This window comes from Rhinoderma darwinii (genome assembly GCF_050947455.1).
Source record: "Rhinoderma darwinii isolate aRhiDar2 chromosome 5 unlocalized genomic scaffold, aRhiDar2.hap1 SUPER_5_unloc_8, whole genome shotgun sequence".
NCBI lineage: Eukaryota > Metazoa > Chordata > Amphibia > Anura > Rhinodermatidae > Rhinoderma > Rhinoderma darwinii.
In genome coordinates this window covers 125,212-150,621 of record NW_027461821.1, presented here as the reverse complement: position 1 = coordinate 150,621, position 25,410 = coordinate 125,212, and the positions used below count along the sequence as shown (strand labels likewise).

The window sequence follows — 25,410 nt, the reverse complement described above, 5'->3', positions numbered from 1 at the left end:
AGTGTACACAGGTAGGTCCATTGTGGCGGGCAGGCGAGCGGGCGGGCTGCTTTATTGGCTGTTTGCTGTTCCCCTACTCCACTCCACTATTTGACTGTTGTGCTGCATCAATCAATCAATCAATCAATCAATCAATCAATCAATCAATCAATCAATCAATCAATCAGTGGCTGGCTCAGGTGCAGCTCTTTAACTTACCTAAAAGGGAGGGCGGAGAGAAGACAAGGAAGGTGAATGAGGTGTTCCAATGTGAAATGCCGGAAACACAGAAACACAGACGACACACAACAAGAGGTGGCAATCTATTCATTAATTGCATTTAATCAATGAGCTCATTATCACTCATGCATTGTCCAACAGGTGTTGAAATAATGGGATTAAAAGGGGAGATCCCTTCAGAAAGACAGAAACAATAGCAAAGACAAAAAACACTTTTGGAATCTGCTTTTAGTCAACACATAAGGAAAGGGTGCACCGGTCCTGGAAATACTGCAATACCAGGTCAATGCGTGGAGTGGACAGAGCAAGCTCTATTTCCATCTCCCTGTTCTAAAAATCCATTTAATATATGGTCCCCAGATAGGGGACGTATCAGATATTAAACTGATAAGAACAGATACTACACTTGATCTTAGCCAAAAGGCCGAGAAGCGATAACCCGAACGGGCCGCGCGTTGCCCGAGCCTGTCCGATACTGCTGTTCAGCCCTTGCAGCGATTCAGCCTACTTCTAGGCAATTCCATGGGGCCCTGCAGGCTCACACACTCACAGCTACACGGGAGGTGAATAAAGGCCGGAGAGGAAGCCAGACAGGATTTGCTTCTTTTGCTTGCACCACAATGCAGTGCTGAAAGAGGAGGAATCTACATAAAAACGCCTTCCTGGCAACGCCCAAATGCCCTGCTGCCATGCAGATAAACACTGGCAGCGGCAGCAAGTGCATGCCCACAGCCACCCCTTGTTCCTTCACACCTTGTATCAGCTGTAATCCAGTCCAGTCCAGTGCTGCCTGCTGAGCAGCACTGACCAACACTGCCTGGGCCCAGGCTTTTATCTCTGAGGCCCCATTATGATGTCAGAAAGCTGGCTCTGGAATCCTGAGGGCTCCACTATGACACGTGCAAAGTTCCGTCTGAACTTTATATAAGACGGTGAGGCTCAGTCAGTCACTCAGTGTTGCCTGAGAGGGCAACACTGCAACAGCCGGCCGCCAGGCTGTCTTTTTTTTGCACAGCTAGTTGCCTCCAGGAGGCCACAAGAGGGAGACAAGGGACTGCAAAATGGAAAATAGGCATCCACCAACTTTACAGACAACTTCTCCTTGCTCCTACAACCTCCATCCTTGCACAGTTTGTTATTCTTCTAGGTAACATAGTAACAAATCCAAATTGCTGCTCTCTTTGTAGGCAAGCAAGGCTTTGTTGCAACTGCAATTCTTACTTCTTCTTGAAATGTAGGGACGACAGTACATTCCATCACATCCATCTAGTGTACACAGGTAGGTCCATTGTGGCGGGCAGGCGAGCGGGCGGGCTGCTTTATTGGCTGTTTGCTGTTCCCCTACTCCACTCCACTATTTGACTGTTGTGCTGCATCAATCAATCAATCAATCAATCAATCAATCAATCAATCAATCAATCAATCAATCAATCAATCAGTGGCTGGCTCAGGTGCAGCTCTTTAACTTACCTAAAAGGGAGGGCGGAGAGAAGACAAGGAAGGTGAATGAGGTGTTCCAATGTGAAATGCCGGAAACACAGAAACACAGACGACACACAACAAGAGGTGGCAATCTATTCATTAATTGCATTTAATCAATGAGCTCATTATCACTCATGCATTGTCCAACAGGTGTTGAAATAATGGGATTAAAAGGGGAGATCCCTTCAGAAAGACAGAAACAATAGCAAAGACAAAAAACACTTTTGGAATCTGCTTTTAGTCAACACATAAGGAAAGGGTGCACCGGTCCTGGAAATACTGCAATACCAGGTCAATGCGTGGAGTGGACAGAGCAAGCTCTATTTCCATCTCCCTGTTCTAAAAATCCATTTAATATATGGTCCCCAGATAGGGGACGTATCAGATATTAAACTGATAAGAACAGATACTACACTTGATCTTAGCCAAAAGGCCGAGAAGCGATAACCCGAACGGGCCGCGCGTTGCCCGAGCCTGCCCGATACTGCTGTTCAGCCCTTGCAGCGATTCAGCCTACTTCTAGGCAATTCCATGGGGCCCTGCAGGCTCACACACTCACAGCTACACGGGAGGTGAATAAAGGCCGGAGAGGAAGCCAGACAGGATTTGCTTCTTTTGCTTGCACCACAATGCAGTGCTGAAAGAGGAGGAATCTACATAAAAACGCCTTCCTGGCAACGCCCAAATGCCCTGCTGCCATGCAGATAAACACTGGCAGCGGCAGCAAGTGCATGCCCACAGCCAGCCCTTGTTCCTTCACACCTTGTATCAGCTGTAATCCAGTCCAGTCCAGTGCTGCCTGCTGAGCAGCACTGACCAACACTGCCTGGGCCCAGGCTTTTATCTCTGAGGCCCCATTATGAAGTCAGAAAGCTGGCTCTGGAATCCTGAGGGCTCCACTATGACACGTGCAAAGTTCCGTCTGAACTTTATATAAGACGGTGAGGCTCAGTCAGTCACTCAGTGTTGCCTGAGAGGGCAACACTGCAACAGCCGGCCGCCAGGCTGTCTTTTTTTTGCACAGCTAGTTGCCTCCAGGAGGCCACAAGAGGGAGACAAGGGACTGCAAAATGGAAAATAGGCATCCACCAACTTTACAGACAACTTCTCCTTGCTCCTACAACCTCCATCCTTGCACAGTTTGTTATTCTTCTAGGTAACATAGTAACAAATCCAAATTGCTGCTCTCTTTGTAGGCAAGCAAGGCTTTGTTGCAACTGCAATTCTTACTTCTTCTTGAAATGTAGGGACGACAGTACATTCCATCACATCCATCTAGTGTACACAGGTAGGTCCATTGTGGCGGGCAGGCGAGCGGGCGGGCTGCTTTATTGGCTGTTTGCTGTTCCCCTACTCCACTCCACTATTTGACTGTTGTGCTGCATCAATCAATCAATCAATCAATCAATCAATCAATCAATCAATCAATCAATCAATCAGTGGCTGGCTCAGGTGCAGCTCTTTAACTTACCTAAAAGGGAGGGCGGAGAGAAGACAAGGAAGGTGAATGAGGTGTTCCAATGTGAAATGCCGGAAACACAGAAACACAGACGACACACAACAAGAGGTGGCAATCTATTCATTAATTGCATTTAATCAATGAGCTCATTATCACTCATGCATTGTCCAACAGGTGTTGAAATAATGGGATTAAAAGGGGAGATCCCTTCAGAAAGACAGAAACAATAGCAAAGACAAAAAACACTTTTGGAATCTGCTTTTAGTCAACACATAAGGAAAGGGTGCACCGGTCCTGGAAATACTGCAATACCAGGTCAATGCGTGGAGTGGACAGAGCAAGCTCTATTTCCATCTCCCTGTTCTAAAAATCCATTTAATATATGGTCCCCAGATAGGGGACGTATCAGATATTAAACTGATAAGAACAGATACTACACTTGATCTTAGCCAAAAGGCCGAGAAGCGATAACCCGAACGGGCCGCGCGTTGCCCGAGCCTGCCCGATACTGCTGTTCAGCCCTTGCAGCGATTCAGCCTACTTCTAGGCAATTCCATGGGGCCCTGCAGGCTCACACACTCACAGCTACACGGGAGGTGAATAAAGGCCGGAGAGGAAGCCAGACAGGATTTGCTTCTTTTGCTTGCACCACAATGCAGTGCTGAAAGAGGAGGAATCTACATAAAAACGCCTTCCTGGCAACGCCCAAATGCCCTGCTGCCATGCAGATAAACACTGGCAGCGGCAGCAAGTGCATGCCCACAGCCACCCCTTGTTCCTTCACACCTTGTATCAGCTGTAATCCAGTCCAGTCCAGTGCTGCCTGCTGAGCAGCACTGACCAACACTGCCTGGGCCCAGGCTTTTATCTCTGAGGCCCCATTATGATGTCAGAAAGCTGGCTCTGGAATCCTGAGGGCTCCACTATGACACGTGCAAAGTTCCGTCTGAACTTTATATAAGACGGTGAGGCTCAGTCAGTCACTCAGTGTTGCCTGAGAGGGCAACACTGCAACAGCCGGCCGCCAGGCTGTCTTTTTTTTGCACAGCTAGTTGCCTCCAGGAGGCCACAAGAGGGAGACAAGGGACTGCAAAATGGAAAATAGGCATCCACCAACTTTACAGACAACTTCCCCTTGCTCCTACAACCTCCATCCTTGCACAGTTTGTTATTCTTCTAGGTAACATAGTAACAAATCCAAATTGCTGCTCTCTTTGTAGGCAAGCAAGGCTTTGTTGCAACTGCAATTCTTACTTCTTCTTGAAATGTAGGGACGACAGTACATTCCATCACATCCATCTAGTGTACACAGGTAGGTCCATTGTGGCGGGCAGGCGAGCGGGCGGGCTGCTTTATTGGCTGTTTGCTGTTCCCCTACTCCACTCCACTATTTGACTGTTGTGCTGCATCAATCAATCAATCAATCAATCAATCAATCAATCAATCAATCAATCAATCAATCAATCAATCAGTGGCTGGCTCAGGTGCAGCTCTTTAACTTACCTAAAAGGGAGGGCGGAGAGAAGACAAGGAAGGTGAATGAGGTGTTCCAATGTGAAATGCCGGAAACACAGAAACACAGACGACACACAACAAGAGGTGGCAATCTAGTCATTAATTGCATTTAATCAATGAGCTCATTATCACTCATGCATTGTCCAACAGGTGTTGAAATAATGGGATTAAAAGGGGAGATCCCTTCAGAAAGACAGAAACAATAGCAAAGACAAAAAACACTTTTGGAATCTGCTTTTAGTCAACACATAAGGAAAGGGTGCACCGGTCCTGGAAATACTGCAATACCAGGTCAATGCGTGGAGTGGACAGAGCAAGCTCTATTTCCATCTCCCTGTTCTAAAAATCCATTTAATATATGGTCCCCAGATAGGGGACGTATCAGATATTAAACTGATAAGAACAGATACTACACTTGATCTTAGCCAAAAGGCCGAGAAGCGATAACCCGAACGGGCCGCGCGTTGCCCGAGCCTGCCCGATACTGCTGTTCAGCCCTTGCAGCGATTCAGCCTACTTCTAGGCAATTCCATGGGGCCCTGCAGGCTCACACACTCACAGCTACACGGGAGGTGAATAAAGGCCGGAGAGGAAGCCAGACAGGATTTGCTTCTTTTTGCTTGCACCACAATGCAGTGCTGAAAGAGGAGGAATCTACATAAAAACGCCTTCCTGGCAACGCCCAAATGCCCTGCTGCCATGCAGATAAACACTGGCAGCGGCAGCAAGTGCATGCCCACAGCCAGCCCTTGTTCCTTCACACCTTGTATCAGCTGTAATCCAGTCCAGTCCAGTGCTGCCTGCTGAGCAGCACTGACCAACACTGCCTGGGCCCAGGCTTTTATCTCTGAGGCCCCATTATGATGTCAGAAAGCTGGCTCTGGAATCCTGAGGGCTCCACTATGACACGTGCAAAGTTCCGTCTGAACTTTATATAAGACGGTGAGGCTCAGTCAGTCACTCAGTGTTGCCTGAGAGGGCAACACTGCAACAGCCGGCCGCCAGGCTGTCTTTTTTTTGCACAGCTAGTTGCCTCCAGGAGGCCACAAGAGGGAGACAAGGGACTGCAAAATGGAAAATAGGCATCCACCAACTTTACAGACAACTTCTCCTTGCTCCTACAACCTCCATCCTTGCACAGTTTGTTATTCTTCTAGGTAACATAGTAACAAATCCAAATTGCTGCTCTCTTTGTAGGCAAGCAAGGCTTTGTTGCAACTGCAATTCTTACTTCTTCTTGAAATGTAGGGACGACAGTACATTCCATCACATCCATCTAGTGTACACAGGTAGGTCCATTGTGGCGGGCAGGCGAGCGGGCGGGCTGCTTTATTGGCTGTTTGCTGTTCCCCTACTCCACTCCACTATTTGACTGTTGTGCTGCATCAATCAATCAATCAATCAATCAATCAATCAATCAATCAATCAATCAATCAGTGGCTGGCTCAGGTGCAGCTCTTTAACTTACCTAAAAGGGAGGGCGGAGAGAAGACAAGGAAGGTGAATGAGGTGTTCCAATGTGAAATGCCGGAAACACAGAAACACAGACGACACACAACAAGAGGTGGCAATCTATTCATTAATTGCATTTAATCAATGAGCTCATTATCACTCATGCATTGTCCAACAGGTGTTGAAATAATGGGATTAAAAGGGGAGATCCCTTCAGAAAGACAGAAACAATAGCAAAGACAAAAAACACTTTTGGAATCTGCTTTTAGTCAACACATAAGGAAAGGGTGCACCGGTCCTGGAAATACTGCAATACCAGGTCAATGCGTGGAGTGGACAGAGCAAGCTCTATTTCCATCTCCCTGTTCTAAAAATCCATTTAATATATGGTCCCCAGATAGGGGACGTATCAGATATTAAACTGATAAGAACAGATACTACACTTGATCTTAGCCAAAAGGCCGAGAAGCGATAACCCGAACGGGCCGCGCGTTGCCCGAGCCTGCCCGATACTGCTGTTCAGCCCTTGCAGCGATTCAGCCTACTTCTAGGCAATTCCATGGGGCCCTGCAGGCTCACACACTCACAGCTACACGGGAGGTGAATAAAGGCCGGAGAGGAAGCCAGACAGGATTTGCTTCTTTTGCTTGCACCACAATGCAGTGCTGAAAGAGGAGGAATCTACATAAAAACGCCTTCCTGGCAACGCCCAAATGCCCTGCTGCCATGCAGATAAACACTGGCAGCGGCAGCAAGTGCATGCCCACAGCCACCCCTTGTTCCTTCACACCTTGTATCAGCTGTAATCCAGTCCAGTCCAGTGCTGCCTGCTGAGCAGCACTGACCAACACTGCCTGGGCCCAGGCTTTTATCTCTGAGGCCCCATTATGATGTCAGAAAGCTGGCTCTGGAATCCTGAGGGCTCCACTATGACACGTGCAAAGTTCCGTCTGAACTTTATATAAGACGGTGAGGCTCAGTCAGTCACTCAGTGTTGCCTGAGAGGGCAACACTGCAACAGCCGGCCGCCAGGCTGTCTTTTTTTTGCACAGCTAGTTGCCTCCAGGAGGCCACAAGAGGGAGACAAGGGACTGCAAAATGGAAAATAGGCATCCACCAACTTTACAGACAACTTCTCCTTGCTCCTACAACCTCCATCCTTGCACAGTTTGTTATTCTTCTAGGTAACATAGTAACAAATCCAAATTGCTGCTCTCTTTGTAGGCAAGCAAGGCTTTGTTGCAACTGCAATTCTTACTTCTTCTTGAAATGTAGGGACGACAGTACATTCCATCACATCCATCTAGTGTACACAGGTAGGTCCATTGTGGCGGGCAGGCGAGCGGGCGGGCTGCTTTATTGGCTGTTTGCTGTTCCCCTACTCCACTCCACTATTTGACTGTTGTGCTGCATCAATCAATCAATCAATCAATCAATCAATCAATCAATCAATCAATCAATCAATCAATCAATCAGTGGCTGGCTCAGGTGCAGCTCTTTAACTTACCTAAAAGGGAGGGCGGAGAGAAGACAAGGAAGGTGAATGAGGTGTTCCAATGTGAAATGCCGGAAACACAGAAACACAGACGACACACAACAAGAGGTGGCAATCTATTCATTAATTGCATTTAATCAATGAGCTCATTATCACTCATGCATTGTCCAACAGGTGTTGAAATAATGGGATTAAAAGGGGAGATCCCTTCAGAAAGACAGAAACAATAGCAAAGACAAAAAACACTTTTGGAATCTGCTTTTAGTCAACACATAAGGAAAGGGTGCACCGGTCCTGGAAATACTGCAATACCAGGTCAATGCGTGGAGTGGACAGAGCAAGCTCTATTTCCATCTCCCTGTTCTAAAAATCCATTTAATATATGGTCCCCAGATAGGGGACGTATCAGATATTAAACTGATAAGAACAGATACTACACTTGATCTTAGCCAAAAGGCCGAGAAGCGATAACCCGAACGGGCCGCGCGTTGCCCGAGCCTGTCCGATACTGCTGTTCAGCCCTTGCAGCGATTCAGCCTACTTCTAGGCAATTCCATGGGGCCCTGCAGGCTCACACACTCACAGCTACACGGGAGGTGAATAAAGGCCGGAGAGGAAGCCAGACAGGATTTGCTTCTTTTGCTTGCACCACAATGCAGTGCTGAAAGAGGAGGAATCTACATAAAAACGCCTTCCTGGCAACGCCCAAATGCCCTGCTGCCATGCAGATAAACACTGGCAGCGGCAGCAAGTGCATGCCCACAGCCACCCTTTGTTCCTTCACACCTTGTATCAGCTGTAATCCAGTCCAGTCCAGTGCTGCCTGCTGAGCAGCACTGACCAACACTGCCTGGGCCCAGGCTTTTATCTCTGAGGCCCCATTATGATGTCAGAAAGCTGGCTCTGGAATCCTGAGGGCTCCACTATGACAAGTGCAAAGTTCCGTCTGAACTTTATATAAGACGGTGAGGCTCAGTCAGTCACTCAGTGTTGCCTGAGAGGGCAACACTGCAACAGCCGGCCGCCAGGCTGTCTTTTTTTTGCACAGCTAGTTGCCTCCAGGAGGCCACAAGAGGGAGACAAGGGACTGCAAAATGGAAAATAGGCATCCACCAACTTTACAGACAACTTCTCCTTGCTCCTACAACCTCCATCCTTGCACAGTTTGTTATTCTTCTAGGTAACATAGTAACAAATCCAAATTGCTGCTCTCTTTGTAGGCAAGCAAGGCTTTGTTGCAACTGCAATTCTTACTTCTTCTTGAAATGTAGGGACGACAGTACATTCCATCACATCCATCTAGTGTACACAGGTAGGTCCATTGTGGCGGGCAGGCGAGCGGGCGGGCTGCTTTATTGGCTGTTTGCTGTTCCCCTACTCCACTCCACTATTTGACTGTTGTGCTGCATCAATCAATCAATCAATCAATCAATCAATCAATCAATCAATCAATCAATCAATCAGTGGCTGGCTCAGGTGCAGCTCTTTAACTTACCTAAAAGGGAGGGCGGAGAGAAGACAAGGAAGGTGAATGAGGTGTTCCAATGTGAAATGCCGGAAACACAGAAACACAGACGACACACAACAAGAGGTGGCAATCTATTCATTAATTGCATTTAATCAATGAGCTCATTATCACTCATGCATTGTCCAACAGGTGTTGAAATAATGGGATTAAAAGGGGAGATCCCTTCAGAAAGACAGAAACAATAGCAAAGACAAAAAACACTTTTGGAATCTGCTTTTAGTCAACACATAAGGAAAGGGTGCACCGGTCCTGGAAATACTGCAATACCAGGTCAATGCGTGGAGTGGACAGAGCAAGCTCTATTTCCATCTCCCTGTTCTAAAAATCCATTTAATATATGGTCCCCAGATAGGGGACGTATCAGATATTAAACTGATAAGAACAGATACTACACTTGATCTTAGCCAAAAGGCCGAGAAGCGATAACCCAAACGGGCCGCGCGTTGCCCGAGCCTGCCCGATACTGCTGTTCAGCCCTTGCAGCGATTCAGCCTACTTCTAGGCAATTCCATGGGGCCCTGCAGGCTCACACACTCACAGCTACACGGGAGGTGAATACAGGCCGGAGAGGAAGCCAGACAGGATTTGCTTCTTTTGCTTGCACCACAATGCAGTGCTGAAAGAGGAGGAATCTACATAAAAACGCCTTCCTGGCAACGCCCAAATGCCCTGCTGCCATGCAGATAAACACTGGCAGCGGCAGCAAGTGCATGCCCACAGCCACCCCTTGTTCCTTCACACCTTGTATCAGCTGTAATCCAGTCCAGTCCAGTGCTGCCTGCTGAGCAGCACTGACCAACACTGCCTGGGCCCAGGCTTTTATCTCTGAGGCCCCATTATGATGTCAGAAAGCTGGCTCTGGAATCCTGAGGGCTCCACTATGACACGTGCAAAGTTCCGTCTGAACTTTATATAAGACGGTGAGGCTCAGTCAGTCACTCAGTGTTGCCTGAGAGGGCAACACTGCAACAGCCGGCCGCCAGGCTGTCTTTTTTTTGCACAGCTAGTTGCCTCCAGGAGGCCACAAGAGGGAGACAAGGGACTGCAAAATGGAAAATAGGCATCCACCAACTTTACAGACAACTTCTCCTTGCTCCTACAACCTCCATCCTTGCACAGTTTGTTATTCTTCTAGGTAACATAGTAACAAATCCAAATTGCTGCTCTCTTTGTAGGCAAGCAAGGCTTTGTTGCAACTGCAATTCTTACTTCTTCTTGAAATGTAGGGACGACAGTACATTCCATCACATCCATCTAGTGTACACAGGTAGGTCCATTGTGGCGGGCAGGCGAGCGGGCGGGCTGCTTTATTGGCTGTTTGCTGTTCCCCTACTCCACTCCACTATTTGACTGTTGTGCTGCATCAATCAATCAATCAATCAATCAATCAATCAATCAGTGGCTGGCTCAGGTGCAGCTCTTTAACTTACCTAAAAGGGAGGGCGGAGAGAAGACAAGGAAGGTGAATGAGGTGTTCCAATGTGAAATGCCGGAAACACAGAAACACAGACGACACACAACAAGAGGTGGCAATCTATTCATTAATTGCATTTAATCAATGAGCTCATTATCACTCATGCATTGTCCAACAGGTGTTGAAATAATGGGATTAAAAGGGGAGATCCCTTCAGAAAGACAGAAACAATAGCAAAGACAAAAAACACTTTTGGAATCTGCTTTTAGTCAACACATAAGGAAAGGGTGCACCGGTCCTGGAAATACTGCAATACCAGGTCAATGCGTGGAGTGGACAGAGCAAGCTCTATTTCCATCTCCCTGTTCTAAAAATCCATTTAATATATGGTCCCCAGATAGGGGACGTATCAGATATTAAACTGATAAGAACAGATACTACACTTGATCTTAGCCAAAAGGCCGAGAAGCGATAACCCGAACGGGCCGCGCGTTGCCCGAGCCTGCCCGATACTGCTGTTCAGCCCTTGCAGCGATTCAGCCTACTTCTAGGCAATTCCATGGGGCCCTGCAGGCTCACACACTCACAGCTACACGGGAGGTGAATAAAGGCCGGAGAGGAAGCCAGACAGGATTTGCTTCTTTTGCTTGCACCACAATGCAGTGCTGAAAGAGGAGGAATCTACATAAAAACGCCTTCCTGGCAACGCCCAAATGCCCTGCTGCCATGCAGATAAACACTGGCAGCGGCAGCAAGTGCATGCCCACAGCCACCCCTTGTTCCTTCACACCTTGTATCAGCTGTAATCCAGTCCAGTCCAGTGCTGCCTGCTGAGCAGCACTGACCAACACTGCCTGGGCCCAGGCTTTTATCTCTGAGGCCCCATTATGATGTCAGAAAGCTGGCTCTGGAATCCTGAGGGCTCCACTATGACACGTGCAAAGTTCCGTCTGAACTTTATATAAGACGGTGAGGCTCAGTCAGTCACTCAGTGTTGCCTGAGAGGGCAACACTGCAACAGCCGGCCGCCAGGCTGTCTTTTTTTTGCACAGCTAGTTGCCTCCAGGAGGCCACAAGAGGGAGACAAGGGACTGCAAAATGGAAAATAGGCATCCACCAACTTTACAGACAACTTCTCCTTGCTCCTACAACCTCCATCCTTGCACAGTTTGTTATTCTTCTAGGTAACATAGTAACAAATCCAAATTGCTGCTCTCTTTGTAGGCAAGCAAGGCTTTGTTGCAACTGCAATTCTTACTTCTTCTTGAAATGTAGGGACGACAGTACATTCCATCACATCCATCTAGTGTACACAGGTAGGTCCATTGTGGCGGGCAGGCGAGCGGGCGGGCTGCTTTATTGGCTGTTTGCTGTTCCCCTACTCCACTCCACTATTTGACTGTTGTGCTGCATCAATCAATCAATCAATCAATCAATCAATCAATCAGTGGCTGGCTCAGGTGCAGCTCTTTAACTTACCTAAAAGGGAGGGCGGAGAGAAGACAAGGAAGGTGAATGAGGTGTTCCAATGTGAAATGCCGGAAACACAGAAACACAGACGACACACAACAAGAGGTGGCAATCTATTCATTAATTGCATTTAATCAATGAGCTCATTATCACTCATGCATTGTCCAACAGGTGTTGAAATAATGGGATTAAAAGGGGAGATCCCTTCAGAAAGACAGAAACAATAGCAAAGACAAAAAACACTTTTGGAATCTGCTTTTAGTCAACACATAAGGAAAGGGTGCACCGGTCCTGGAAATACTGCAATACCAGGTCAATGCGTGGAGTGGACAGAGCAAGCTCTATTTCCATCTCCCTGTTCTAAAAATCCATTTAATATATGGTCCCCAGATAGGGGACGTATCAGATATTAAACTGATAAGAACAGATACTACACTTGATCTTAGCCAAAAGGCCGAGAAGCGATAACCCAAACGGGCCGCGCGTTGCCCGAGCCTGCCCGATACTGCTGTTCAGCCCTTGCAGCGATTCAGCCTACTTCTAGGCAATTCCATGGGGCCCTGCAGGCTCACACACTCACAGCTACACGGGAGGTGAATACAGGCCGGAGAGGAAGCCAGACAGGATTTGCTTCTTTTGCTTGCACCACAATGCAGTGCTGAAAGAGGAGGAATCTACATAAAAACGCCTTCCTGGCAACGCCCAAATGCCCTGCTGCCATGCAGATAAACACTGGCAGCGGCAGCAAGTGCATGCCCACAGCCACCCCTTGTTCCTTCACACCTTGTATCAGCTGTAATCCAGTCCAGTCCAGTGCTGCCTGCTGAGCAGCACTGACCAACACTGCCTGGGCCCAGGCTTTTATCTCTGAGGCCCCATTATGATGTCAGAAAGCTGGCTCTGGAATCCTGAGGGCTCCACTATGACACGTGCAAAGTTCCGTCTGAACTTTATATAAGACGGTGAGGCTCAGTCAGTCACTCAGTGTTGCCTGAGAGGGCAACACTGCAACAGCCGGCCGCCAGGCTGTCTTTTTTTTTGCACAGCTAGTTGCCTCCAGGAGGCCACAAGAGGGAGACAAGGGACTGCAAAATGGAAAATAGGCATCCACCAACTTTACAGACAACTTCTCCTTGCTCCTACAACCTCCATCCTTGCACAGTTTGTTATTCTTCTAGGTAACATAGTAACAAATCCAAATTGCTGCTCTCTTTGTAGGCAAGCAAGGCTTTGTTGCAACTGCAATTCTTACTTCTTCTTGAAATGTAGGGACGACAGTACATTCCATCACATCCATCTAGTGTACACAGGTAGGTCCATTGTGGCGGGCAGGCGAGCGGGCGGGCTGCTTTATTGGCTGTTTGCTGTTCCCCTACTCCACTCCACTATTTGACTGTTGTGCTGCATCAATCAATCAATCAATCAATCAATCAATCAATCAATCAATCAATCAATCAGTGGCTGGCTCAGGTGCAGCTCTTTAACTTACCTAAAAGGGAGGGCGGAGAGAAGACAAGGAAGGTGAATGAGGTGTTCCAATGTGAAATGCCGGAAACACAGAAACACAGACGACACACAACAAGAGGTGGCAATCTATTCATTAATTGCATTTAATCAATGAGCTCATTATCACTCATGCATTGTCCAACAGGTGTTGAAATAATGGGATTAAAAGGGGAGATCCCTTCAGAAAGACAGAAACAATAGCAAAGACAAAAAACACTTTTGGAATCTGCTTTTAGTCAACACATAAGGAAAGGGTGCACCGGTCCTGGAAATACTGCAATACCAGGTCAATGCGTGGAGTGGACAGAGCAAGCTCTATTTCCATCTCCCTGTTCTAAAAATCCATTTAATATATGGTCCCCAGATAGGGGACGTATCAGATATTAAACTGATAAGAACAGATACTACACTTGATCTTAGCCAAAAGGCCGAGAAGCGATAACCCGAACGGGCCGCGCGTTGCCCGAGCCTGCCCGATACTGCTGTTCAGCCCTTGCAGCGATTCAGCCTACTTCTAGGCAATTCCATGGGGCCCTGCAGGCTCACACACTCACAGCTACACGGGAGGTGAATAAAGGCCGGAGAGGAAGCCAGACAGGATTTGCTTCTTTTGCTTGCACCACAATGCAGTGCTGAAAGAGGAGGAATCTACATAAAAACGCCTTCCTGGCAACGCCCAAATGCCCTGCTGCCATGCAGATAAACACTGGCAGCGGCAGCAAGTGCATGCCCACAGCCACCCCTTGTTCCTTCACACCTTGTATCAGCTGTAATCCAGTCCAGTCCAGTGCTGCCTGCTGAGCAGCACTGACCAACACTGCCTGGGCCCAGGCTTTTATCTCTGAGGCCCCATTATGATGTCAGAAAGCTGGCTCTGGAATCCTGAGGGCTCCACTATGACACGTGCAAAGTTCCGTCTGAACTTTATATAAGACGGTGAGGCTCAGTCAGTCACTCAGTGTTGCCTGAGAGGGCAACACTGCAACAGCCGGCCGCCAGGCTGTCTTTTTTTTGCACAGCTAGTTGCCTCCAGGAGGCCACAAGAGGGAGACAAGGGACTGCAAAATGGAAAATAGGCATCCACCAACTTTACAGACAACTTCTCCTTGCTCCTACAACCTCCATCCTTGCACAGTTTGTTATTCTTCTAGGTAACATAGTAACAAATCCAAATTGCTGCTCTCTTTGTAGGCAAGCAAGGCTTTGTTGCAACTGCAATTCTTACTTCTTCTTGAAATGTAGGGACGACAGTACATTCCATCACATCCATCTAGTGTACACAGGTAGGTCCATTGTGGCGGGCAGGCGAGCGGGCGGGCTGCTTTATTGGCTGTTTGCTGTTCCCCTACTCCACTCCACTATTTGACTGTTGTGCTGCATCAATCAATCAATCAATCAATCAATCAATCAATCAATCAATCAATCAATCAATCAGTGGCTGGCTCAGGTGCAGCTCTTTAACTTACCTAAAAGGGAGGGCGGAGAGAAGACAAGGAAGGTGAATGAGGTGTTCCAATGTGAAATGCCGGAAACACAGAAACACAGACGACACACAACAAGAGGTGGCAATCTATTCATTAATTGCATTTAATCAATGAGCTCATTATCACTCATGCATTGTCCAACAGGTGTTGAAATAATGGGATTAAAAGGGGAGATCCCTTCAGAAAGACAGAAACAATAGCAAAGACAAAAAACACTTTTGGAATCTGCTTTTAGTCAACACATAAGGAAAGGGTGCACCGGTCCTGGAAATACTGCAATACCAGGTCAATGCGTGGAGTGGACAGAGCAAGCTCTATTTCCATCTCCCTGTTCTAAAAATCCATTTAATATATGGTCCCCAGATAGGGGACGTATCAGATATTAAACTGATAAGAACAGATACTACACTTGATCTTAGCCAAAAGGCCGAGAAGCGATAACCCGAACGGGCCGCGCGTTGCCCGAGCCTGCCCGATACTGCTGTTCAGCCCTTGCAGCGATTCAGCCTACTTCTAGGCAATTCCATGGGGCCCTGCAGGCTCACACACTCACAGCTACACGGGAGGTGAATAAAGGCCGGAGAGGAAGCCAGACAGGATTTGCTTCTTTTGCTTGCACCACAATGCAGTGCTGAAAGAGGAGGAATCTACATAAAAACGCCTTCCTGGCAACGCCCAAATGCCCTGCTGCCATGCAGATAAACACTGGCAGCGGCAGCAAGTGCATGCCCACAGCCACCCCTTGTTCCTTCACACCTTGTATCAGCTGTAATCCAGTCCAGTCCAGTGCTGCCTGCTGAGCAGCACTGACCAACACTGCCTGGGCCCAGGCTTTTATCTCTGAGGCCCCATTATGATGTCAGAAAGCTGGCTCTGGAATCCTGAGGGCTCCACTATGACACGTGCAAAGTTCCGTCTGAACTTTATATAAGACGGTGAGGCTCAGTCAGTCACTCAGTGTTGCCTGAGAGGGCAACACTGCAACAGCCGGCCGCCAGGCTGTCTTTTTTTTGCACAGCTAGTTGCCTCCAGGAGGCCACAAGAGGGAGACAAGGGACTGCAAAATGGAAAATAGGCATCCACCAACTTTACAGACAACTTCTCCTTGCTCCTACAACCTCCATCCTTGCACAGTTTGTTATTCTTCTAGGTAACATAGTAACAAATCCAAATTGCTGCTCTCTTTGTAGGCAAGCAAGGCTTTGTTGCAACTGCAATTCTTACTTCTTCTTGAAATGTAGGGACGACAGTACATTCCATCACATCCATCTAGTGTACACAGGTAGGTCCATTGTGGCGGGCAGGCGAGCGGGCGGGCTGCTTTATTGGCTGTTTGCTGTTCCCCTACTCCACTCCACTATTTGACTGTTGTGCTGCAATCAATCAATCAATCAATCAATCAATCAATCAATCAATCAATCAGTGGCTGGCTCAGGTGCAGCTCTTTAACTTACCTAAAAGGGAGGGCGGAGAGAAGACAAGGAAGGTGAATGAGGTGTTCCAATGTGAAATGCCGGAAACACAGAAACACAGACGACACACAACAAGAGGTGGCAATCTATTCATTAATTGCATTTAATCAATGAGCTCATTATCACTCATGCATTGTCCAACAGGTGTTGAAATAATGGGATTAAAAGGGGAGATCCCTTCAGAAAGACAGAAACAATAGCAAAGACAAAAAACACTTTTGGAATCTGCTTTTAGTCAACACATAAGGAAAGGGTGCACCGGTCCTGGAAATACTGCAATACCAGGTCAATGCGTGGAGTGGACAGAGCAAGCTCTATTTCCATCTCCCTGTTCTAAAAATCCATTTAATATATGGTCCCCAGATAGGGGACGTATCAGATATTAAACTGATAAGAACAGATACTACACTTGATCTTAGCCAAAAGGCCGAGAAGCGATAACCCGAACGGGCCGCGCGTTGCCCGAGCCTGCCCGATACTGCTGTTCAGCCCTTGCAGCGATTCAGCCTACTTCTAGGCAATTCCATGGGGCCCTGCAGGCTCACACACTCACAGCTACACGGGAGGTGAATAAAGGCCGGAGAGGAAGCCAGACAGGATTTGCTTCTTTTGCTTGCACCACAATGCAGTGCTGAAAGAGGAGGAATCTACATAAAAACGCCTTCCTGGCAACGCCCAAATGCCCTGCTGCCATGCAGATAAACACTGGCAGCGGCAGCAAGTGCATGCCCACAGCCACCCCTTGTTCCTTCACACCTTGTATCAGCTGTAATCCAGTCCAGTCCAGTGCTGCCTGCTGAGCAGCACTGACCAACACTGCCTGGGCCCAGGCTTTTATCTCTGAGGCCCCATTATGATGTCAGAAAGCTGGCTCTGGAATCCTGAGGGCTCCACTATGACACGTGCAAAGTTCCGTCTGAACTTTATATAAGACGGTGAGGCTCAGTCAGTCACTCAGTGTTGCCTGAGAGGGCAACACTGCAACAGCCGGCCGCCAGGCTGTCTTTTTTTTGCACAGCTAGTTGCCTCCAGGAGGCCACAAGAGGGAGACAAGGGACTGCAAAATGGAAAATAGGCATCCACCAACTTTACAGACAACTTCTCCTTGCTCCTACAACCTCCATCCTTGCACAGTTTGTTATTCTTCTAGGTAACATAGTAACAAATCCAAATTGCTGCTCTCTTTGTAGGCAAGCAAGGCTTTGTTGCAACTGCAATTCTTACTTCTTCTTGAAATGTAGGGATGACAGTACATTCCATCACATCCATCTAGTGTACACAGGTAGGTCCATTGTGGCGGGCAGGCGAGCGGGCTGCTTTATTGGCTGTTTGCTGTTCCCCTACTCCACTCCACTATTTGACTGTTGTGCTGCATCAATCAATCAATCAATCAATCAATCAATCAATCAATCAATCAATCAATCAGTGGCTGGCTCAGGTGCAGCTCTTTAACTTACCTAAAAGGGAGGGCGGAGAGAAGACAAGGAAGGTGAATGAGGTGTTCCAATGTGAAATGCCGGAAACACAGAAACACAGACGACACACAACAAGAGGTGGCAATCTATTCATTAATTGCATTTAATCAATGAGCTCATTATCACTCATGCATTGTCCAACAGGTGTTGAAATAATGGGATTAAAAGGGGAGATCCCTTCAGAAAGACAGAAACAATAGCAAAGACAAAAAACACTTTTGGAATCTGCTTTTAGTCAACACATAAGGAAAGGGTGCACCGGTCCTGGAAATACTGCAATACCAGGTCAATGCGTGGAGTGGACAGAGCAAGCTCTATTTCCATCTCCCTGTTCTAAAAATCCATTTAATATATGGTCCCCAGATAGGGGACGTATCAGATATTAAACTGATAAGAACAGATACTACACTTGATCTTAGCCAAAAGGCCGAGAAGCGATAACCCGAACGGGCCGCGCGTTGCCCGAGCCTGCCCGATACTGCTGTTCAGCCCTTGCAGCGATTCAGCCTACTTCTAGGCAATTCCATGGGGCCCTGCAGGCTCACACACTCACAGCTACACGGGAGGTGAATAAAGGCCGGAGAGGAAGCCAGACAGGATTTGCTTCTTTTGCTTGCACCACAATGCAGTGCTGAAAGAGGAGGAATCTACATAAAAACGCCTTCCTGGCAACGCCCAAATGCCCTGCTGCCATGCAGATAAACACTGGCAGCGGCAGCAAGTGCATGCCCACAGCCACCCCTTGTTCCTTCACACCTTGTATCAGCTGTAATCCAGTCCAGTCCAGTGCTGCCTGCTGAGCAGCACTGACCAACACTGCCTGGGCCCAGGCTTTTATCTCTGAGGCCCCATTATGATGTCAGAAAGCTGGCTCTGGAATCCTGAGGGCTCCACTATGACACGTGCAAAGTTCCGTCTGAACTTTATATAAGACGGTGAGGCTCAGTCAGTCACTCAGTGTTGCCTGAGAGGGCAACACTGCAACAGCCGGCCGCCAGGCTGTCTTTTTTTTGCACAGCTAGTTGCCTCCAGGAGGCCACAAGAGGGAGACAAGGGACTGCAAAATGGAAAATAGGCATCCACCAACTTTACAGACAACTTCTCCTTGCTCCTACAACCTCCATCCTTGCACAGTTTGTTATTCTTCTAGGTAACATAGTAACAAATCCAAATTGCTGCTCTCTTTGTAGGCAAGCAAGGCTTTGTTGCAACTGCAATTCTTACTTCTTCTTGAAATGTAGGGACGACAGTACATTCCATCACATCCATCTAGTGTACACAGGTAGGTCCATTGTGGCGGGCAGGCGAGCGGGCGGGCTGCTTTATTGGCTGTTTGCTGTTCCCCTACTCCACTCCACTATTTGACTGTTGTGCTGCATCAATCAATCAATCAATCAATCAATCAATCAATCAATCAATCAATCAATCAGTGGCTGGCTCAGGTGCAGCTCTTTAACTTACCTAAAAGGGAGGGCGGAGAGAAGACAAGGAAGGTGAATGAGGTGTTCCAATGTGAAATGCCGGAAACACAGAAACACAGACGACACACAACAAGAGGTGGCAATCTATTCATTAATTGCATTTAATCAATGAGCTCATTATCACTCATGCATTGTCCAACAGGTGTTGAAATAATGGGATTAAAAGGGGAGATCCCTTCAGAAAGACAGAAACAATAGCAAAGACAAAAAACACTTTTGGAATCTGCTTTTAGTCAACACATAAGGAAAGGGTGCACCGGTCCTGGAAATACTGCAATACCAGGTCAATGCGTGGAGTGGACAGAGCAAGCTCTATTTCCATCTCCCTGTTCTAAAAATCCATTTAATATATGGTCCCCAGATAGGGGACGTATCAGATATTAAACTGATAAGAACAGATACTACACTTGATCTTAGCCAAAAGGCCGAGAAGCGATAACCCGAACGGGCCGCGCGTTGCCCGAGCCTGCCCGATACTGCTGTTCAGCCCTTGCAGCGATTCAGCCTACTTCTAGGCAATTCCATGGGGCCCTGCAGGCTCACACACTCACAGCTACACGGGAGGTGAATAAAGGCCGGAGAGGAAGCCAGACAGGATTTGCTTCTTTTGCTTGCACCACAATGCAGTGCTGAAAGAGGAGGAATCTACATAAAAACGCCTTCCTGGCAACGCCCAAATGCCCTGCTGCCATGCAGATAAACACTGGCAGCGGCAGCAAGTGCATGCCCACAGCCACCCCTTGTTCCTTCACACCTTGTATCAGCTGTAATCCAGTCCAGTCCAGTGCTGCCTGCTGAGCAGCACTGACCAACACTGCCTGGGCCCAGGCTTTTATCTCTGAGGCCCCATTATGATGTCAGAAAGCTGGCTCTGGAATCCTGAGGGCTCCACTATGACACGTGCAAAGTTCCGTCTGAACTTTATATAAGACGGTGAGGCTCAGTCAGTCACTCAGTGTTGCCTGAGAGGGCAACACTGCAACAGCCGGCCGCCAGGCTGTCTTTTTTTTGCACAGCTAGTTGCCTCCAGGAGGCCACAAGAGGGAGACAAGGGACTGCAAAATGGAAAATAGGCATCCACCAACTTTACAGACAACTTCTCCTTGCTCCTACAACCTCCATCCTTGCACAGTTTGTTATTCTTCTAGGTAACATAGTAACAAATCCAAATTGCTGCTCTCTTTGTAGGCAAGCAAGGCTTTGTTGCAACTGCAATTCTTACTTCTTCTTGAAATGTAGGGACGACAGTACATTCCATCACATCCATCTAGTGTACACAGGTAGGTCCATTGTGGCGGGCAGGCGAGCGGGCGGGCTGCTTTATTGGCTGTTTGCTGTTCCCCTACTCCACTCCACTATTTGACTGTTGTGCTGCATCAATCAATCAATCAATCAATCAATCAATCAATCAATCAATCAATCAATCAATCAATCAATCAGTGGCTGGCTCAGGTGCAGCTCTTTAACTTACCTAAAAGGGAGGGCGGAGAGAAGACAAGGAAGGTGAATGAGGTGTTCCAATGTGAAATGCCGGAAACACAGAAACACAGACGACACACAACAAGAGGTGGCAATCTATTCATTAATTGCATTTAATCAATGAGCTCATTATCACTCATGCATTGTCCAACAGGTGTTGAAATAATGGGATTAAAAGGGGAGATCCCTTCAGAAAGACAGAAACAATAGCAAAGACAAAAAACACTTTTGGAATCTGCTTTTAGTCAACACATAAGGAAAGGGTGCACCGGTCCTGGAAATACTGCAATACCAGGTCAATGCGTGGAGTGGACAGAGCAAGCTCTATTTCCATCTCCCTGTTCTAAAAATCCATTTAATATATGGTCCCCAGATAGGGGACGTATCAGATATTAAACTGATAAGAACAGATACTACACTTGATCTTAGCCAAAAGGCCGAGAAGCGATAACCCGAACGGGCCGCGCGTTGCCCGAGCCTGCCCGATACTGCTGTTCAGCCCTTGCAGCGATTCAGCCTACTTCTAGGCAATTCCATGGGGCCCTGCAGGCTCACACACTCACAGCTACACGGGAGGTGAATAAAGGCCGGAGAGGAAGCCAGACAGGATTTGCTTCTTTTGCTTGCACCACAATGCAGTGCTGAAAGAGGAGGAATCTACATAAAAACGCCTTCCTGGCAACGCCCAAATGCCCTGCTGCCATGCAGATAAACACTGGCAGCGGCAGCAAGTGCATGCCCACAGCCACCCCTTGTTCCTTCACACCTTGTATCAGCTGTAATCCAGTCCAGTCCAGTGCTGCCTGCTGAGCAGCACTGACCAACACTGCCTGGGCCCAGGCTTTTATCTCTGAGGCCCCATTATGATGTCAGAAAGCTGGCTCTGGAATCCTGAGGGCTCCACTATGACACGTGCAAAGTTCCGTCTGAACTTTATATAAGACGGTGAGGCTCAGTCAGTCACTCAGTGTTGCCTGAGAGGGCAACACTGCAACAGCCGGCCGCCAGGCTGTCTTTTTTTTGCACAGCTAGTTGCCTCCAGGAGGCCACAAGAGGGAGACAAGGGACTGCAAAATGGAAAATAGGCATCCACCAACTTTACAGACAACTTCTCCTTGCTCCTACAACCTCCATCCTTGCACAGTTTGTTATTCTTCTAGGTAACATAGTAACAAATCCAAATTGCTGCTCTCTTTGTAGGCAAGCAAGGCTTTGTTGCAACTGCAATTCTTACTTCTTCTTGAAATGTAGGGACGACAGTACATTCCATCACATCCATCTAGTGTACACAGGTAGGTCCATTGTGGCGGGCAGGCGAGCGGGCGGGCTGCTTTATTGGCTGTTTGCTGTTCCCCTACTCCACTCCACTATTTGACTGTTGTGCTGCATCAATCAATCAATCAATCAATCAATCAATCAATCAATCAATCAATCAATCAGTGGCTGGCTCAGGTGCAGCTCTTTAACTTACCTAAAAGGGAGGGCGGAGAGAAGACAAGGAAGGTGAATGAGGTGTTCCAATGTGAAATGCCGGAAACACAGAAACACAGACGACACACAACAAGAGGTGGCAATCTATTCATTAATTGCATTTAATCAATGAGCTCATTATCACTCATGCATTGTCCAACAGGTGTTGAAATAATGGGATTAAAAGGGGAGATCCCTTCAGAAAGACAGAAACAATAGCAAAGACAAAAAACACTTTTGGAATCTGCTTTTAGTCAACACATAAGGAAAGGGTGCACCGGTCCTGGAAATACTGCAATACCAGGTCAATGCGTGGAGTGGACAGAGCAAGCTCTATTTCCATCTCCCTGTTCTAAAAATCCATTTAATATATGGTCCCCAGATAGGGGACGTATCAGATATTAAACTGATAAGAACAGATACTACACTTGATCTTAGCCAAAAGGCCGAGAAGCGATAACCCGAACGGGCCGCGCGTTGCCCGAGCCTGCCCGATACTGCTGTTCAGCCCTTGCAGCGATTCAGCCTACTTCTAGGCAATTCCATGGGGCCCTGCAGGCTCACACACTCACAGCTACACGGGAGGTGAATAAAGGCCGGAGAGGAAGCCAGACAGGATTTGCTTCTTTTGCTTGCACCACAATGCAGTGCTGAAAGAGGAGGAATCTACATAAAAACGCCTTCCTGGCAACGCCCAAATGCCCTGCTGCCATGCAGATAAACACTGGCAGCGGCAGCAAGTGCATGCCCACAGCCACCCCTTGTTCCTTCACACCTTGTATCAGCTGTAATCCAGTCCAGTCCAGTGCTGCCTGCTGAGCAGCACTGACCAACACTGCCTGGGCCCAGGCTTTTATCTCTGAGGCCCCATTATGATGTCAGAAAGCTGGCTCTGGAATCCTGAGGGCTCCACTATGACACGTGCAAAGTTCCGTCTGAACTTTATATAAGACGGTGAGGCTCAGTCAGTCACTCAGTGTTGCCTGAGAGGGCAACACTGCAACAGCCGGCCGCCAGGCTGTCTTTTTTTTGCACAGCTAGTTGCCTCCAGGAGGCCACAAGAGGGAGACAAGGGACTGCAAAATGGAAAATAGGCATCCACCAACTTTACAGACAACTTCTCCTTGCTCCTACAACCTCCATCCTTGCACAGTTTGTTATTCTTCTAGGTAACATAGTAACAAATCCAAATTGCTGCTCTCTTTGTAGGCAAGCAAGGCTTTGTTGCAACTGCAATTCTTACTTCTTCTTGAAATGTAGGGACGACAGTACATTCCATCACATCCATCTAGTGTACACAGGTAGGTCCATTGTGGCGGGCAGGCGAGCGGGCGGGCTGCTTTATTGGCTGTTTGCTGTTCCCCTACTCCACTCCACTATTTGACTGTTGTGCTGCATCAATCAATCAATCAATCAATCAATCAATCAATCAATCAATCAATCAATCAATCAGTGGCTGGCTCAGGTGCAGCTCTTTAACTTACCTAAAAGGGAGGGCGGAGAGAAGACAAGGAAGGTGAATGAGGTGTTCCAATGTGAAATGCCGGAAACACAGAAACACAGACGACACACAACAAGAGGTGGCAATCTATTCATTAATTGCATTTAATCAATGAGCTCATTATCACTCATGCATTGTCCAACAGGTGTTGAAATAATGGGATTAAAAGGGGAGATCCCTTCAGAAAGACAGAAACAATAGCAAAGACAAAAAACACTTTTGGAATCTGCTTTTAGTCAACACATAAGGAAAGGGTGCACCGGTCCTGGAAATACTGCAATACCAGGTCAATGCGTGGAGTGGACAGAGCAAGCTCTATTTCCATCTCCCTGTTCTAAAAATCCATTTAATATATGGTCCCCAGATAGGGGACGTATCAGATATTAAACTGATAAGAACAGATACTACACTTGATCTTAGCCAAAAGGCCGAGAAGCGATAACCCGAACGGGCCGCGCGTTGCCCGAGCCTGCCCGATACTGCTGTTCAGCCCTTGCAGCGATTCAGCCTACTTCTAGGCAATTCCATGGGGCCCTGCAGGCTCACACACTCACAGCTACACGGGAGGTGAATAAAGGCCGGAGAGGAAGCCAGACAGGATTTGCTTCTTTTGCTTGCACCACAATGCAGTGCTGAAAGAGGAGGAATCTACATAAAAACGCCTTCCTGGCAACGCCCAAATGCCCTGCTGCCATGCAGATAAACACTGGCAGCGGCAGCAAGTGCATGCCCACAGCCACCCCTTGTTCCTTCACACCTTGTATCAGCTGTAATCCAGTCCAGTCCAGTGCTGCCTGCTGAGCAGCACTGACCAACACTGCCTGGGCCCAGGCTTTTATCTCTGAGGCCCCATTATGATTTCAGAAAGCTGGCTCTGGAATCCTGAGGGCTCCACTATGACACGTGCAAAGTTCCGTCTGAACTTTATATAAGACGGTGAGGCTCAGTCAGTCACTCAGTGTTGCCTGAGAGGGCAACACTGCAACAGCCGGCCGCCAGGCTGTCTTTTTTTTGCACAGCTAGTTGCCTCCAGGAGGCCACAAGAGGGAGACAAGGGACTGCAAAATGGAAAATAGGCATCCACCAACTTTACAGACAACTTCTCCTTGCTCCTACAACCTCCATCCTTGCACAGTTTGTTATTCTTCTAGGTAACATAGTAACAAATCCAAATTGCTGCTCTCTTTGTAGGCAAGCAAGGCTTTGTTGCAACTGCAATTCTTACTTCTTCTTGAAATGTAGGGACGACAGTACATTCCATCACATCCATCTAGTGTACACAGGTAGGTCCATTGTGGCGGGCAGGCGAGCGGGCGGGCTGCTTTATTGGCTGTTTGCTGTTCCCCTACTCCACTCCACTATTTGACTGTTGTGCTGCATCAATCAATCAATCAATCAATCAATCAATCAATCAATCAATCAATCCATCAATCAATCAATCAATCAATCAGTGGCTGGCTCAGGTGCAGCTCTTTAACTTACCTAAAAGGGAGGGCGGAGAGAAGACA

The 25,410-nt window shown here is 47.7% G+C and overlaps 17 non-coding genes across 17 annotated transcripts; all 17 read right to left on the bottom strand.

Annotated features, from left to right (window-relative positions):
• Nucleotides 1-464: 464 nt before the first annotated feature.
• LOC142697221 (U2 spliceosomal RNA) lies at nucleotides 465-655 on the bottom strand. The gene has a single exon (XR_012865036.1). It is a non-coding gene; the product is annotated as a U2 spliceosomal RNA (small nuclear RNA).
• Nucleotides 656-1,955: 1,300 nt separating this feature from the next.
• Nucleotides 1,956-2,146, bottom strand: LOC142697219 (U2 spliceosomal RNA). Its single transcript, XR_012865034.1, has one exon. It is a non-coding gene; the product is annotated as a U2 spliceosomal RNA (small nuclear RNA).
• Nucleotides 2,147-3,438: 1,292 nt separating this feature from the next.
• Nucleotides 3,439-3,629, bottom strand: LOC142697217 (U2 spliceosomal RNA). The gene has a single exon (XR_012865033.1). It is a non-coding gene; the product is annotated as a U2 spliceosomal RNA (small nuclear RNA).
• A 1,300-nt stretch (nucleotides 3,630-4,929) lies between these two features.
• LOC142697216 (U2 spliceosomal RNA) lies at nucleotides 4,930-5,120 on the bottom strand. The gene has a single exon (XR_012865032.1). It is a non-coding gene; the product is annotated as a U2 spliceosomal RNA (small nuclear RNA).
• A 1,289-nt stretch (nucleotides 5,121-6,409) lies between these two features.
• On the bottom strand, nucleotides 6,410-6,600 carry LOC142697215 (U2 spliceosomal RNA). The gene has a single exon (XR_012865031.1). It is a non-coding gene; the product is annotated as a U2 spliceosomal RNA (small nuclear RNA).
• Nucleotides 6,601-7,900: 1,300 nt separating this feature from the next.
• Nucleotides 7,901-8,091, bottom strand: LOC142697214 (U2 spliceosomal RNA). Its single transcript, XR_012865030.1, has one exon. It is a non-coding gene; the product is annotated as a U2 spliceosomal RNA (small nuclear RNA).
• Nucleotides 8,092-9,383: 1,292 nt separating this feature from the next.
• Nucleotides 9,384-9,574, bottom strand: LOC142697213 (U2 spliceosomal RNA). Its single transcript, XR_012865029.1, has one exon. It is a non-coding gene; the product is annotated as a U2 spliceosomal RNA (small nuclear RNA).
• A 1,272-nt stretch (nucleotides 9,575-10,846) lies between these two features.
• On the bottom strand, nucleotides 10,847-11,037 carry LOC142697212 (U2 spliceosomal RNA). The gene has a single exon (XR_012865028.1). It is a non-coding gene; the product is annotated as a U2 spliceosomal RNA (small nuclear RNA).
• Nucleotides 11,038-12,309: 1,272 nt separating this feature from the next.
• On the bottom strand, nucleotides 12,310-12,500 carry LOC142697211 (U2 spliceosomal RNA). The gene has a single exon (XR_012865027.1). It is a non-coding gene; the product is annotated as a U2 spliceosomal RNA (small nuclear RNA).
• Nucleotides 12,501-13,789: 1,289 nt separating this feature from the next.
• On the bottom strand, nucleotides 13,790-13,980 carry LOC142697210 (U2 spliceosomal RNA). The gene has a single exon (XR_012865026.1). It is a non-coding gene; the product is annotated as a U2 spliceosomal RNA (small nuclear RNA).
• A 1,292-nt stretch (nucleotides 13,981-15,272) lies between these two features.
• LOC142697209 (U2 spliceosomal RNA) lies at nucleotides 15,273-15,463 on the bottom strand. Its single transcript, XR_012865025.1, has one exon. It is a non-coding gene; the product is annotated as a U2 spliceosomal RNA (small nuclear RNA).
• Nucleotides 15,464-16,744: 1,281 nt separating this feature from the next.
• On the bottom strand, nucleotides 16,745-16,935 carry LOC142697206 (U2 spliceosomal RNA). The gene has a single exon (XR_012865023.1). It is a non-coding gene; the product is annotated as a U2 spliceosomal RNA (small nuclear RNA).
• Nucleotides 16,936-18,219: 1,284 nt separating this feature from the next.
• Nucleotides 18,220-18,410, bottom strand: LOC142697205 (U2 spliceosomal RNA). Its single transcript, XR_012865022.1, has one exon. It is a non-coding gene; the product is annotated as a U2 spliceosomal RNA (small nuclear RNA).
• A 1,288-nt stretch (nucleotides 18,411-19,698) lies between these two features.
• On the bottom strand, nucleotides 19,699-19,889 carry LOC142697204 (U2 spliceosomal RNA). Its single transcript, XR_012865021.1, has one exon. It is a non-coding gene; the product is annotated as a U2 spliceosomal RNA (small nuclear RNA).
• Nucleotides 19,890-21,189: 1,300 nt separating this feature from the next.
• On the bottom strand, nucleotides 21,190-21,380 carry LOC142697203 (U2 spliceosomal RNA). The gene has a single exon (XR_012865020.1). It is a non-coding gene; the product is annotated as a U2 spliceosomal RNA (small nuclear RNA).
• A 1,288-nt stretch (nucleotides 21,381-22,668) lies between these two features.
• LOC142697202 (U2 spliceosomal RNA) lies at nucleotides 22,669-22,859 on the bottom strand. The gene has a single exon (XR_012865019.1). It is a non-coding gene; the product is annotated as a U2 spliceosomal RNA (small nuclear RNA).
• Nucleotides 22,860-24,151: 1,292 nt separating this feature from the next.
• LOC142697201 (U2 spliceosomal RNA) lies at nucleotides 24,152-24,342 on the bottom strand. Its single transcript, XR_012865018.1, has one exon. It is a non-coding gene; the product is annotated as a U2 spliceosomal RNA (small nuclear RNA).
• Nucleotides 24,343-25,410: the final 1,068 nt, after the last annotated feature.